Genomic DNA, 12,501 nt, shown 5'->3' with positions numbered 1-12,501 from the left:
GTTTCTTGGAAAGAACCTAGTTAAGTAACAGATCCATTAAAAAAAGAGAGAGAGGGGCGCCTGGGTGCTCAGTCGTTAAGCGTCTGCCTTCCGCTCAGGTCATGATCCCGGGATCGTGGGATCGAGCCCCGCATCGGGCTCCCTGCTCCGCGGGAAGCCTGCTTCTCCCTCTCCCACACCCCCTGCTTGTGTTCCCTCTCTTGCTGTGTCTCTCTCTGTCAAATAAATAAATAAAATCTTAAAAAAAAAAAAAAAGAAAAGAAAAGAAAGAGAGAGAGGAGGGCGCCTGGGTGGCAACAGTCGGTTGAGCATCTGACTCTTGATTTCAGCTCAAGTTGGGATCTCGGGGTCATGAGTTCAAGCCCCACAGTGGGCTCCATGCTCAGTACAAAATCTGCTTGGGATTCTCTCTCCCTCTCCTTCTGCCCCTCCTGCTCATGCTTGTGCGCACGGGAACTTGCACTCTCTCTCAAAATAAGTCTTAAAAAAAGAAAAAAGAAGAAGAAATGATCTGTGAAGGGCTTGAGGGCAGCTGGAGTGCCATTCAGGCTATAACAGCCATGGGACGTTATGGGCTGGCAGAGGAGGAAACCACTCTGTCCTTGAGGAAGGTGACAGTAACTCCCTCCTTCCCTCCCTCCCACCTTCCTTCCTTCCTTCCTTCCTTCCTTCCTTCTTTCCTTCCTTCCTTCCTTCCTTCCTTCCTTCCTTCCTTCCTTCCTTCCTTCCTTCCTTCCTTCCTTCCATCCTTCCTTTGTTTTTGCTTTAGGGTATGATGGTATCATTAATTTGGGGGAGTATTGCTCTTTCGTAAGACAAAAATCTGCAATGTATCCTTTGATTACATGAAATTAAGGCAGAATCTGAACTGAAAGGCTGATCAAAGAGGTGTTCCGTTGCTGACCACAACGAAAAGAAAGGGTGTCTTCCTTGAGCAGAGAGATGAGAAATGTCCAGAGTGGGTCCCCTGAGACAGAAATCATTTTAGGAACAGTCACCTTTGCTATGGAATTCTACCATGTCCCTGCTCTGGGCTGTAATTCTTTTTTTTTTTTTTTTTTGAGAGAGAGAGAGAGTGCACACATGAGGGGTGGTGGGGAGGGGCAGAGAGAGAGGGAAAGAATCTTAAGCAGACTCCATACTGAGCATGGAGCCCGATGCAGGACTTGATCCCACGGCCCTAAGATCATGACCTGAGCCAAAATCAAGACTCAGTTGCTTAACCGACCAAGCCATGCAGGCTCCCCTCTAATTCCCCTTCTTGACTGGCCTATCCATGGTTCAAGCCTCTGGCTGAAGCTGAGTTGCCCCCTAGCCCAGTGTAAGTTTGTGGAGGGAGGGAGGGGCTGAAGAGGCTGGATGCCTACAGGAAGTAGTGAGAGGAAGAAGCAAGAGGTGATATTGACCTTGGGTATCAACTGGGGCTACTGACTGACCCGGGTGGCATTTCCTGGGTCAGGGTCCTAGACTTCTTCCTACAGCTGTAGGAAAGTGGGGGTTTGGGTCATTTTGTAGCTGGGGCCCCTAGGTACAAGAGCACCCAGCTCGGGGGGTCCCAAACAGACCCGGTTCAGCCACTTGCCACTGACAAAATCCAAAGGCAGAGACACGGGTGGTGGTGACACAAGAAAGGAATTCATTTCAGTGAGGCCAACACCAGACGGCAGCGGACTGACTAACATCTCAAAGATTATCTCCAAAGTGCTGAAAAAGCCTCCAGGTTTATAGGGGGAAAATGTGGGACAAAGGTTTGTAGGCAGCCGAGGTCAGGTGGCTCATTGCCTCAGGGTCTTGCTGGCTCAGGCCAGCTTTTATTGCTGGAGGGGAGAGTGTCAGTCCCCCGCTCTGCCCACGGGGTCTTTTGCCTGAGTTAAGAGAGAAGCTGGAAACAAGAACTTAATCAATTGGAAAGTAGAGACTGAAGTCCCAACGGAAGTAGTTGAAGTCCTCTTTCAGTGTGACTCTCAAAAGACAGCGATGGCCAGAGGCTGAGAAGCTGGGCTTCCCCTTTACCGGGTGGAGCTCTTTCTTGCTCCCCCTGTAGTGCCAGCAAAATCCTGTGTCTCTGGGGGATGATTCCAAACCCCCACGCTCTGCCTAGAGCAGCCCCGCTGCTTCCTACCTCTTCAAATTCTCCTCCCCTTTCACACATTCTTCTCCCACGTTTTGTACCTTCTTCCTCCCAATCTCTCCTTGATCACATTCTTCAACATTTTTTTCCTTTCTACCTATTTTATTTTATTTTTTAAAAAATATTTTATTTATTTGACAGAGAGAGACACAGCGAGAGAGGGAACACAAGCAGGGGGAGTGGGAGAGGGAGAAGCAGGGAGCCCAATGCAGGGCTCGATCCCATGACCTGAGCCGAAGGAAGATGCCTAATGACTGAGCCATCCAGGCGCCCCCTATTTTTTTTTTTTAATCTTTCCATCCCACCATCTTTGGCCTTTTCTTCCATTTCCACCTTATTTCCCATCTCCTCACCTTACCTACTATCAGACAGCTCCTTGCTTTTCTCCCACTTTTTCACTGCAACAGCTTTTTATCCCGTCCATTCAGCATACTGTAAACTCACGGCCCATTGCCTGATAACTGCAGAAACATAATTTGCCAAAGAATGTTTACCAAAAATATTGAATTCATTTCCAACATTAAAAAATGGGATATTTCACGTAAAAAAAAAAAATCCAGATTTCTAGCTTTTAAAAATTGAGACTCTCTGGCACGAGGCCCACACTGAATGCTGGTAACAATTGGTGGAGCTGGGTGGTAGCTGCCCATGTCAGGTCACCAGAGTCTACTCGGTGTCCCCTGACCTCCCTCACACTGAGGGAAAATGTCAATTAGCACTTGACATTTTAATGTCATTAGCTTGAGCAGCTTTTTATCCTTTAGCAGAAAAATTTCTGTTCCTACCCACATCTTTACTCAAACGTGGGAGAACAAAGAGACAGCAAGTCTTGTTTTTTTTTTTCTCACCCCTGAGTGCTTTTAGCATTTACATTTCCTGCTTTGCCTCTGCAGGCGGCGACAGCTGCAACCTCTGCTATTGAAGACTCATGCCTCCTCTCCCCATTTCCCTCCCTTCACCCCCACTTTTAACATAGTACATCCTCCTCCCACCTTTGGTTCACATGAAGATTACTATTTTTTTTTCAAAGATTTTACTTATTTATTTGACAGAGAGAGACACAGGGAGAGAGGGAGGACAAGCAGGGGGAGTGGGAGAGGGAGAAGCAGGCTTCCCGCGGAGCAGGGAGCCCGGTGCGAGGCTCGATCCCAGGACCCTGGGACCATGACCGGAGCCAAAGGCAGACGCTTAACGACTGAGCCCCCCAGGCGCCCCACACATGAAGATTAGTATTAATCAGCACTGGAAGGTTAAATAACTTCCGGACCACCACTGAAATTTTCAATTTTCAATCTGCAGAAAAGTTCTGTGAAAAATCATTGTATTTTTACAGCAGCGTCTTGTGTATGTTCATAGATGGGAGTAGTTATCTTATTGACAGTCTATTACTTATCTTGCTATTTGTATCATCTGGCTAACAACCTATTCATATGGATGAGAGCTGAGGAACTGTCACTGAGCATGCCCGAGACAGTCTTCTTTTAGGATCATTATCAGAACAGTAACAGAAACCTCAAAAATAGTGACATACACAGTTTAGGGGTTTAATTTTTCTGCATTTAAAATCAAACTTCTGGGGCACCTGGGTGGCTCAGTTGGTTAAGCGACTGCCTTCAGCTCAGGTCATGATCCTGGAGTCCCGGGATCGAGTCCCGCATCGGGCTCCCTGCTCAGCAGGGAGTCTGCTTCTCCCTCTGACCCTCTTCTCTCTCGTGCTCTCTATCTCTCATTCTCTCTCTCAAATAAATAAATAAAATCTTAAAAAAAAATAAAAAAAAAAATAAAATCAAACTTCGGGGCCCCCGGGTGGCCCAGTTGGTTAAGTCCCTGATTCGATTTTGGCTCAGGTTATGATGTCAGGGTCTTGAGATCAATCCCTGTGTCGGGCTCTGCGCTGGGTGTGGAGCCTGCTTAAAATTCTCTCTCTTTCTCTGCACCGCCCCCTTCCTTGCAAGTGTGTGCGCGCTCTCTAAGAAGAAAAATCAGTCTCAAGGTGAGAACAGGGCTCCTGATAGTGCAATGGGAACCTGGCTCCCGCAGCCTCCTGAACAATGGTCTCTACGGCTGGCTGGGTCTTGCTTCATTTCTTCATCTGTTTTCTTCCTTACCCCTTACCACATTCTGACATACTATCTAGCAGTTTGTTTATGATCTGACTCTTCTCACTGAGGGAAGGGATTTTTGTCTGTTTTCTTCATGCGGAGTCCCCAGCCCTGAAACTTCCTTGTGTCTGTTGAGTAAATGAGGGAATGCTGTTGAGATGCCCACCGGAGGCCAGGCTGCCGTGCTGACGCTTCAGGCAGGGGAAGCGGGAGTGCAAAGGGCCAAGGGGACCCAAGCCTGTAGAGTCAGCTCCAGAAAAGTCCCATTTAGTGACTTAGAAGGACATCCCATTCAACTGTGTCACATACCCACTTCTACCTGCATGGGAAGCTGAGAAAAAAAATTTTTTTTAAAGCAGAGGAGTATTGCTAAACAAAGTAAAATTGGGCTTCTGTCAGTAGGAGGAATAGAGAATGGATATCAGGTCTCTGCAAGATGGCTGTGATGCACTCTGAGGGCTTGGAGCTCCAGGAATCCTACACGAAGCTCTTTACCATGGCCCTATGCCTCCTACTTTATTTACTCTTGTGAGGAACATCAGCTTCCTTGCACTTCATTACACTGTGATTCCTTAATTCCATACTTAGCATTTACTTGTTGGGTTTCTAAAATGTACTTGCATATAAAACCAAGAACTATGAATAGTAAGATAATCCCCACCTTTATTACACAAACTATTCTATTTTAGGTATCACTATTCTTTCTGAAACATTCAGTGGCTTAAGCTTTACCCAACAGGCCCCTGACTTTGTGTGTGCTTGCACGTGTGCATGCGCAAGCAAGAGTGTATGCATGTGTTCACTCGTGCACAGACCCGTGTCCACATAGGACAAAAAGGGGAAGAGAAAAGAAGCTTCCCCATGTCTCTTCCTCCTGCCTTCCAAGGCAGATGTTGTCTGGAGCTGAGAATGCTTTAATGTGTAGAATGCAGGGCTGTGTACCTCAACAGATAACCTGAGGCACAGGGAGAATTGGGTAACTCGGGCCCTGCCTATGAGCTCACAAAGGTGGTAAGTGTGGCTGAATTTTCAGCCTCTGCTCGGCTCCCTTGGCCTCATGCCCCAGCAGGGCATAGACAGCCTACCCAAAGGAAGGGCCCTTTTTTTCTAACCTGCACAAAAGTTGCCCCTTGTTGCCCAGCTTGTATGCCTCTGGGCTACCCGTGCCTATGTAATTCACCCTGAGGGGGAGTCTTTTAAAAACGCACACAAAGTCTCCCTGTAGGCGGGCTGCAGCTAGCTCTCCTGTATGGATGTCAGCTTTCTCTCCTGCTGGGTCCCATGGTCAGGTATCTGCGTGTGAGTCATCACTGAAACCCTGACTCTTTCTCTTTCTTCTTTCCTCCATCCAGTCAGTGTGTGACTACTGAATGAAAATAAGCTGAAGACAGACACATTCCATTCTCCAATTCAGACCATCACCTTCTGCTAAGCCCCCCCCCCCCCCCCCCCCATGTGCTGCTGCAGGAGAGATGGAGCCAACTTGCGGGGCTACCCATTCGATCCTGTGGAAGCCGCTGAGTCCAAGGTGAGAGAATTCACCCAGGACAGGACAGAGGAGACAGAAGTTTACTGAATACCCTGCAAGGGAGTAGTGGACAGGCAGCAAAGGAGAGTCTGCCTGCCAGGAGGCAGTGGTGGGGGCTACAGTTAATGGGGGACCGAGGAGGTGTGGGAACGTATGGAATTTTCCTTTTTTCGTACCTGTGCCCATGTGTAAGTAACCCATTGGTCAGCTAGGGCTTCTGGCTATTTCGAGGTGGGTCGCCTGATGGGCCTGTTTGCACTCAGCCTGGTGGTCACCACAGGCCCTTTTCCTTGCTCAGATTTCCAGGGCTCAAGCCTGCTGCCTATGAGCGGCCTCTACAAAGCTCACAGGGGGTACAACCCATATTGTACTCCATTGAGGGACACGTGGGGATATACTGACTCCCTCCGGATTGCCTCTGCAGGTGTCTGACCCCATCCTCCTTCATTTTAATTCCATTTTAGAGAGCGCTGTCTTCTGATACCAGCACCAAACGAGTATGAACTGTTTCTGGAACCCCTTGTGCACTGGCCACACTTTTGAACTCAGAGGACTTACGAATGTATGAAATAATTAGATCTACCCCCCCCCCCTTTTTTTAAGTAGGCTCCACGCCCAGTGTGGAGCCCAACATGGGGCTTGAACTCACGAGCCTGAGATCAAGACCTGAGCTGAGATCAAGAGTTGGACACTTAACTGAGTGAGCCACCCCATAATTAGATCTATCTCAAAATGCTCACCAAATAATAAACGTACGCAACAGCTATGCAGCAGAATGGTTTTTAAAATAATGGTTTAGCCTTTTTATCAAATTAAATCTCATAGAGAAAGAAGCTCACTACATAAGAAAAACATGGAGGTGGAACTTCTCTGGGTGAAGAGGGCCAAGGAGTTGAATCCTACCCACTGTGTACCCATCTGGATACTCACTAGAGCCCTTAGAGGCCCTTCTGTGGATCTCCAAGGATCCCTTGAACCCTTGGTTTGCAAATGGATAGGGTTTGCAAATGTATAGCGTTTGCAAATGTATGGGGTGGTGAAAAGAGCTCAGCCTCCCAAGTTGGGAAATGGTGTGCGTTTTGGCTTTGCTGTCAACTATCTGAGTGACCTGGGGCAAGTGAAGCAATCCACTCACTTCCTGTCAGCCTCATGCCCACACCCACAGGAACAGGAGACCAAGCCATGCAGGTGCCTGCATCTACGGTGGGGAATTACTCAGATATCCCCTCCTCCTCATCTACTCAGAATGTCCTTTCTCAGCAGCCTCCTCCATCTTGTGGTTGGCTATTTATCTGGATGGGCTATGTATCTCCGATATCAGCAGAGCTGTTTGCTGCCCCAAACTCCATCATCCTCTTCAATGGAATCTCAATCTTGTCTGGTTGACAATGTACTACTTAAGACACTTACTTCCCCAGACTCCCTTGCATCTAGGGGTGGCCACCTGGCTCTATGGCTAATGAGTCATCAGCAGAAGTCCGCTTGGTGTGGCTTTCAGCAATTCAATTGCTTTCCTGATTAAGAAAAGAAAAGATAGATCCTGTTGCAACACGCCTTATGCTCTTTCCTCTTCCTTTCTGCCTGCCATGTGGATGTGAAGCCTGCAGGCAGAACAGCCACCTTGCACCCATGAGGCAGAAGGATGGACTGGTATAGGTGGGAGGTAGCCACTTAGGCAACACTGGGGCCCCAGCATTTTACCAAGCTACAAGAATTGGGCCAATGCAGCAGCAATGTCTTTCTTGGTGAGCGCTGTCCTCCTTGGAGAGCCGGATAGAGGTGGGGTCTTGAGCCATTAACACCCATCCTGCCTGCGAAGGTGAGAAAGGGAAATCCAAAGAGGTTGGGTCTCATCTGGGGTCTATGAAGGGCTAATGGGCCAGTGATCTTGCCTGTCTTACCCACCTCCTTGTAATAATATTGTCCTAATCTTTCTTCCATGACCTTGCCTCTGTCTCCCAGGCTATTTTCTATGGTCTCAGTTTTTGGCCGTAGCTTTGAGAAAATTTTCTTACTACTATTCTTTGTTTATTTTGCAGTTCTCTGAAGATATTCTTCTGATAGCTTTTTGTCATTTGTCGTTCTTTTTTTCTCTATTCCTTTTGTGTCATCATTATTTCTTGCTTATTTCCGTCATATGCCCACTCCCTGAAATTTGATCTACCCTTCAAGGTCTGTCTCAGATGCTTTTATGAAACCAGCCTGGATGGAGACATTTCCCTTCTCTAGAACCCCACAGCACTTAGTTTCTGTGGCTTCTGGGATCATCAGCAAACTGGCATGTGCTCGATTAGACTTACTCCTTTTACTACCATTTAGGTTCCTTAAGACAGGGATTGTCTTGTACTTAGCCCTGCCCGTGGCACATTATACTTGCTTGATAAGTATTCATTGAATTCAACTGGAAATTCCAACTTGGGAAGAGAAGACAAACATCCTAAGCATGATGCATTTAAATACAGTGGAGATCATTTCCCTCGAGAAATGCCTCCTATACAGGCCTTTGCCACACAGATATAGGACTGGAAAAGGGGAAAAAAAAAAAAAAGGCATGGCTGAAAACTACCTGGTCAGAGAACTCTTCTTCAGGAGAAACACAAGCTACAAAAGAAATCACTATCACCTCTCAACACCTGTAATAAGGAAATTCTGAATAACTCTTTCCTGGGGACCCACTGAGTCAGAGGTTCACACCTGGTTAGGTAGGTAGTGGGTGTGATCAGGGAAGAAGTGATGAATATTCTTTCGGCTTCAGCACCCAGCGTCAGCTCTTTATATGGCAGCGATGCAGGTTTGCATAGGTAGAGTCCTTGCTGTTGTTCAGAGTACTTTCACACACAGGCCCAAACAGGACAAAGCAAGGGTAGCTGCCTAGAAAAGGAACTTGAAGGAGCAGGTTCAAAGGATCCCTCAATTGTTGCCCCAGAAGAAGAGCCTTCTTTGGGGTGGGAACACGACAGGAAAGGAAAAGAACTTCCCCGTCTTGACAGTTTTAGCATCGACATGTCTAGCAACCAATTAGATGTGAGAATCGGAAGCTCAGGAGGGAGGGAGTGGGCTGAAGAGTAGATTTTGGAGTCACTGGCATGTCAGTGGGGATTAAAACCCTGACGGTGGGCGAGGTCACTCTTGGAGGGTAAGGAAGAAGGGGAGGTTGGGGTCCCAGCACTTCCGTGGTAAGTACAGGACAAAGACCCCTGAGAAGGCCAGCCAGAGACGCTAAGGCTAGGTAGGAGAGGAAGTTATCATGGAAATCGAGAGTTGAGACTTCTGAGAGGAGAGAGAGAGGGAGAATGAACCAGCATCAGTGAATGCAGCAGCGTTTCTGGGAAGGGAAGAATCACAAAGTACCTGCTGGATTTGGAGTGGGGCACAGGAACGGGACGCATGGGATAGAAGTGGAGACAGAAGGTGGATTTCCAAGGTGCCAGAAAGGAAGGAGAAGCAAAGAGAGAGTGGTAGACACAGAGGTAGGGTGACAGTCACCAGCTGTCAGCTCCTTCAGGGTCCTTCCTTTTTCTGGGCAGCCCCACATAGTGACTGAGCAAGGATGGGGCTGGAAAGGCCTGGCTGGTTCAGCCCAATTTGGTTTGCTCTGGGGGGCTGGCCATGGCTATCAGAGACTCTGCAGGCCTCCTTCTGCCCTGTTCTGCCTTTTACTTCACGGAGGTTGATTCCTAACCGTGATTTGCATCCCAAATTCCATCTGGGTGTCTGCTTCCAGAGACCCCAACCTCTGACAGGGGGGTGGAAACAAGTCTTTTGAAGAGTTTATTGGGAAGGAGAAAAGGGTCTCTAAATTTTTTCTTCTTGTTTGTCTTAAGAGCAGGAAGGAGAGGAAGGAGGCTGAGAGGGAGTGCTTGCAGAGACTGGAAGGGGACAGGATGGTTAATAGGGGAGGCCCGGGGAGAAGATAGAAGATGGCCAGGAAGAGTGATTGGCCTGGAATTGGAGGGATATTTTGCCCACTCTGAGACCGAGGCTGAGAGCATATTGATCAGGTGAATTTAGATTGTTTTCGGGGGTAGTTGAAGAAGTGAGGAACATTCTTCTCAGTGACTTCAAAGATCAATTGCTAGAGAGATGAAAGGAGGAATCCTTGGGGTTCAGGTGGATAAGATGCTTTCACCCACATGACGATTTGGGGGAAGCAGGGCAAGTTTTAGCTGAGCCATATACAGAGGAGAAACTATGGGCAAAACCCATAAAACAAGAGAATGGGATCTGGGATGGAGAAAAGAAAGACCCACTTCTTCCTGTTAGAATCTGTTTGGTCTGACTAGATGGGTTTTGGGTAGATTTTGGAATCTAATGGATTTTCTATCCTTCAAACTCTGTGCCATCCTCATATTTTGCTAAACATCCTTTATGTAACACATGAGACATGATATAAATACTGAGCAGGGCAGGACTGAAGTGAGAACCCCCTCAGCACCTTGGAATTCTGTCATTTAATCAGTTCCAGGGTCTTCTAACTGTGTAGTTACCAATTCCAGATTTCTCCATTTGTTCCAGAAGGATATAATTTGAGATGTCATGAAATGCCTTAATCACATGCAGACCCTTGGTCTGCTATAGTGCCTCTTTCTATCAGTCTTAACCCTGACAAGACAACATGAACGAGGACAGTCTGGCATGACCTGCCTTTGCTGAGCCCCACAAGCCCCTGAGGCCCCACTGACTTCTCCTAAGGCCTCACAAGACACCTTTTTGTATCTCATTTGCGGATTTTTGCCTATGGTCCTTGTCAAGGTCACCGATTTGTAATTTTCAACATTCACCTTTGTCCATCTTTGGAAGTCAAAGGTACCTCTGGCCTTCTAACACCTGTCTGCCTTTTCATGATTCCTCAAAGATCATTGATGGTGACGTGGTGATACTAAGAGTATCCACGTGATTTTTTTTGGGGGGGGTGTACTCTGACATGTAATCCTTTCATAATAGGAAGTTTGAACACATTTAGTGCAGCTACAGTTTCTCTTACCTTCTTTTCTTAGGTGTTGTGTTCTGATCCCTGTCTACCAATAGTCATCCCAACCTTCCCACTCAAAGGCTATGCTTCCTTTTTTTTTTTTTTTTTTAAGATTTTATTTCTTTGACAGAGAGAGACACAGCAAGAGAGGGAACACAAGCAGGGGGAGTGGGAGGGGGAGAAGCAGGCCCCCTGCAGAGCAGGGAGCCCGATGTGGGGCTCGATCCCAGGACCCTGGGACCATGACCTGAGCCGAAGGCAGATGGTTAACGACTGAGCCACCCAGGTGCCCCCAAAGGCCGTGCTTCTTATTGAGAAGCTGGAAGCACTCAAAGGATTCTGCTCTCCATCTCTAATCTGGGAACACTGTGAGTGGCCATGAGTGAGGGATGTATCCCTTCGTCCTTTGTCCTTTTGTCATAATCAGTTGCACATCCTCGGAGAGCAAACTTCCTTATCTTTCCCTGTAGGGATCCAGACACTATCAAGCTCAATGCCCTGGCGCTCCGTATGCGGCGACTGATAGATTCTCATGGGAAAATGGGGGCGGGGAATAAAACGGAAGGGGAATAACTCTAAAAGGACCCATTCACAGGTTCTCCAACTACAAAGGCCCTGCTCAAGCCAGGTACTTGCATGTTTGGCCACCAGATGGCACCAGATGAGTGCTTTTAAGAAAGGAAAAAAAAAAAGAGGAAGTCGGCCGTTCCTAACAGCCGCCGCGAGGCAATCGCTAGATACAGGTACCCCTGCTTTTTGAAAGTTTGAGCTATGCCATTTCACTTTTCAAAAGACCTACATTAGTACCTGCTTTCCCGGACCGAAAGAAATCTGAAGAGGATATTTGCTTCTGTGGAAAAAAAGTGAAAAGTGACAGCAGTCAGCACTGATTTCCCGGGAGCCCTTACGGAAACTGCCGGCAGCACGAGCTTTGGGAGTGGCGCCACCAAGCGCCTTCGCGGGGAATTACACTCAGCCTCTCAGCATCTCCCCGTGGAACTATGTGCGCATAGGTGCTTTATCTGGATTTCTTTTGTGCCTCCGTTAGCACGATGTGCCCTAAGGTATCAGAAAAGCCCAAGAGAGATTATTTTTTGGGTCTTGGGATGTTAAAATTTTTTCCATATAAATTAATGTTAGCTGTTTCTTCACTGTATGCCATTTTGGCTTCCAAAAGTTTTCATAGGAATGCTCTATTTTTGGAGAGGGAGGGAAACCTGTAATCGATGCTGAAAACGCCCACAAGAAAGCATATTTCACGTGTCTGTTCTAAGTGTCAGTTGATATTTTGATGTGCTTTTCTTGCCATCAAGGTACAGACGAATTCCTTTCTTAACCTTAAAATGACAGATAAGGGCCTCCTGGCCCTGTTTAGTCTAGATTTTCCTTCCCTGCCTTGTGTCTAGAAAGCCACCTGGGAGTAAGAACTGGAAGCAGGCTTATCTTTATCTGCATCTAACATGAACTTCCCTTGGCTATAGACTGCTCGCCAGTGAGCCATTGAATACCACAGTAGAAGAAGAGGTCAGTGAGGAATTATTGCTAATATTAGTATTATTGGACTAAAATACGTATCCCATTTTGTGAGGAGAAGTGCTGACTGTCTTGTGCTGTCTGAAGATGAGTACAGTTGGCCCCTGCACATTAGCCTCTCTCTTCTGGTTACATCCAGATTGGATTTGGCACACGTGGGATCTAGAGTCCAAGGTAAGGAGTGCCTGAGAGTCCACCACAGGTCTTTGGGGCTGAGAAGGTGGGAGTAGGAGGC

Source organism: Zalophus californianus, chromosome 7 (genome assembly GCF_009762305.2).
Source record: "Zalophus californianus isolate mZalCal1 chromosome 7, mZalCal1.pri.v2, whole genome shotgun sequence".
Classification (NCBI taxonomy): domain Eukaryota; kingdom Metazoa; phylum Chordata; class Mammalia; order Carnivora; family Otariidae; genus Zalophus; species Zalophus californianus.
Note: the sequence above shows the minus strand (reverse complement) of the source record.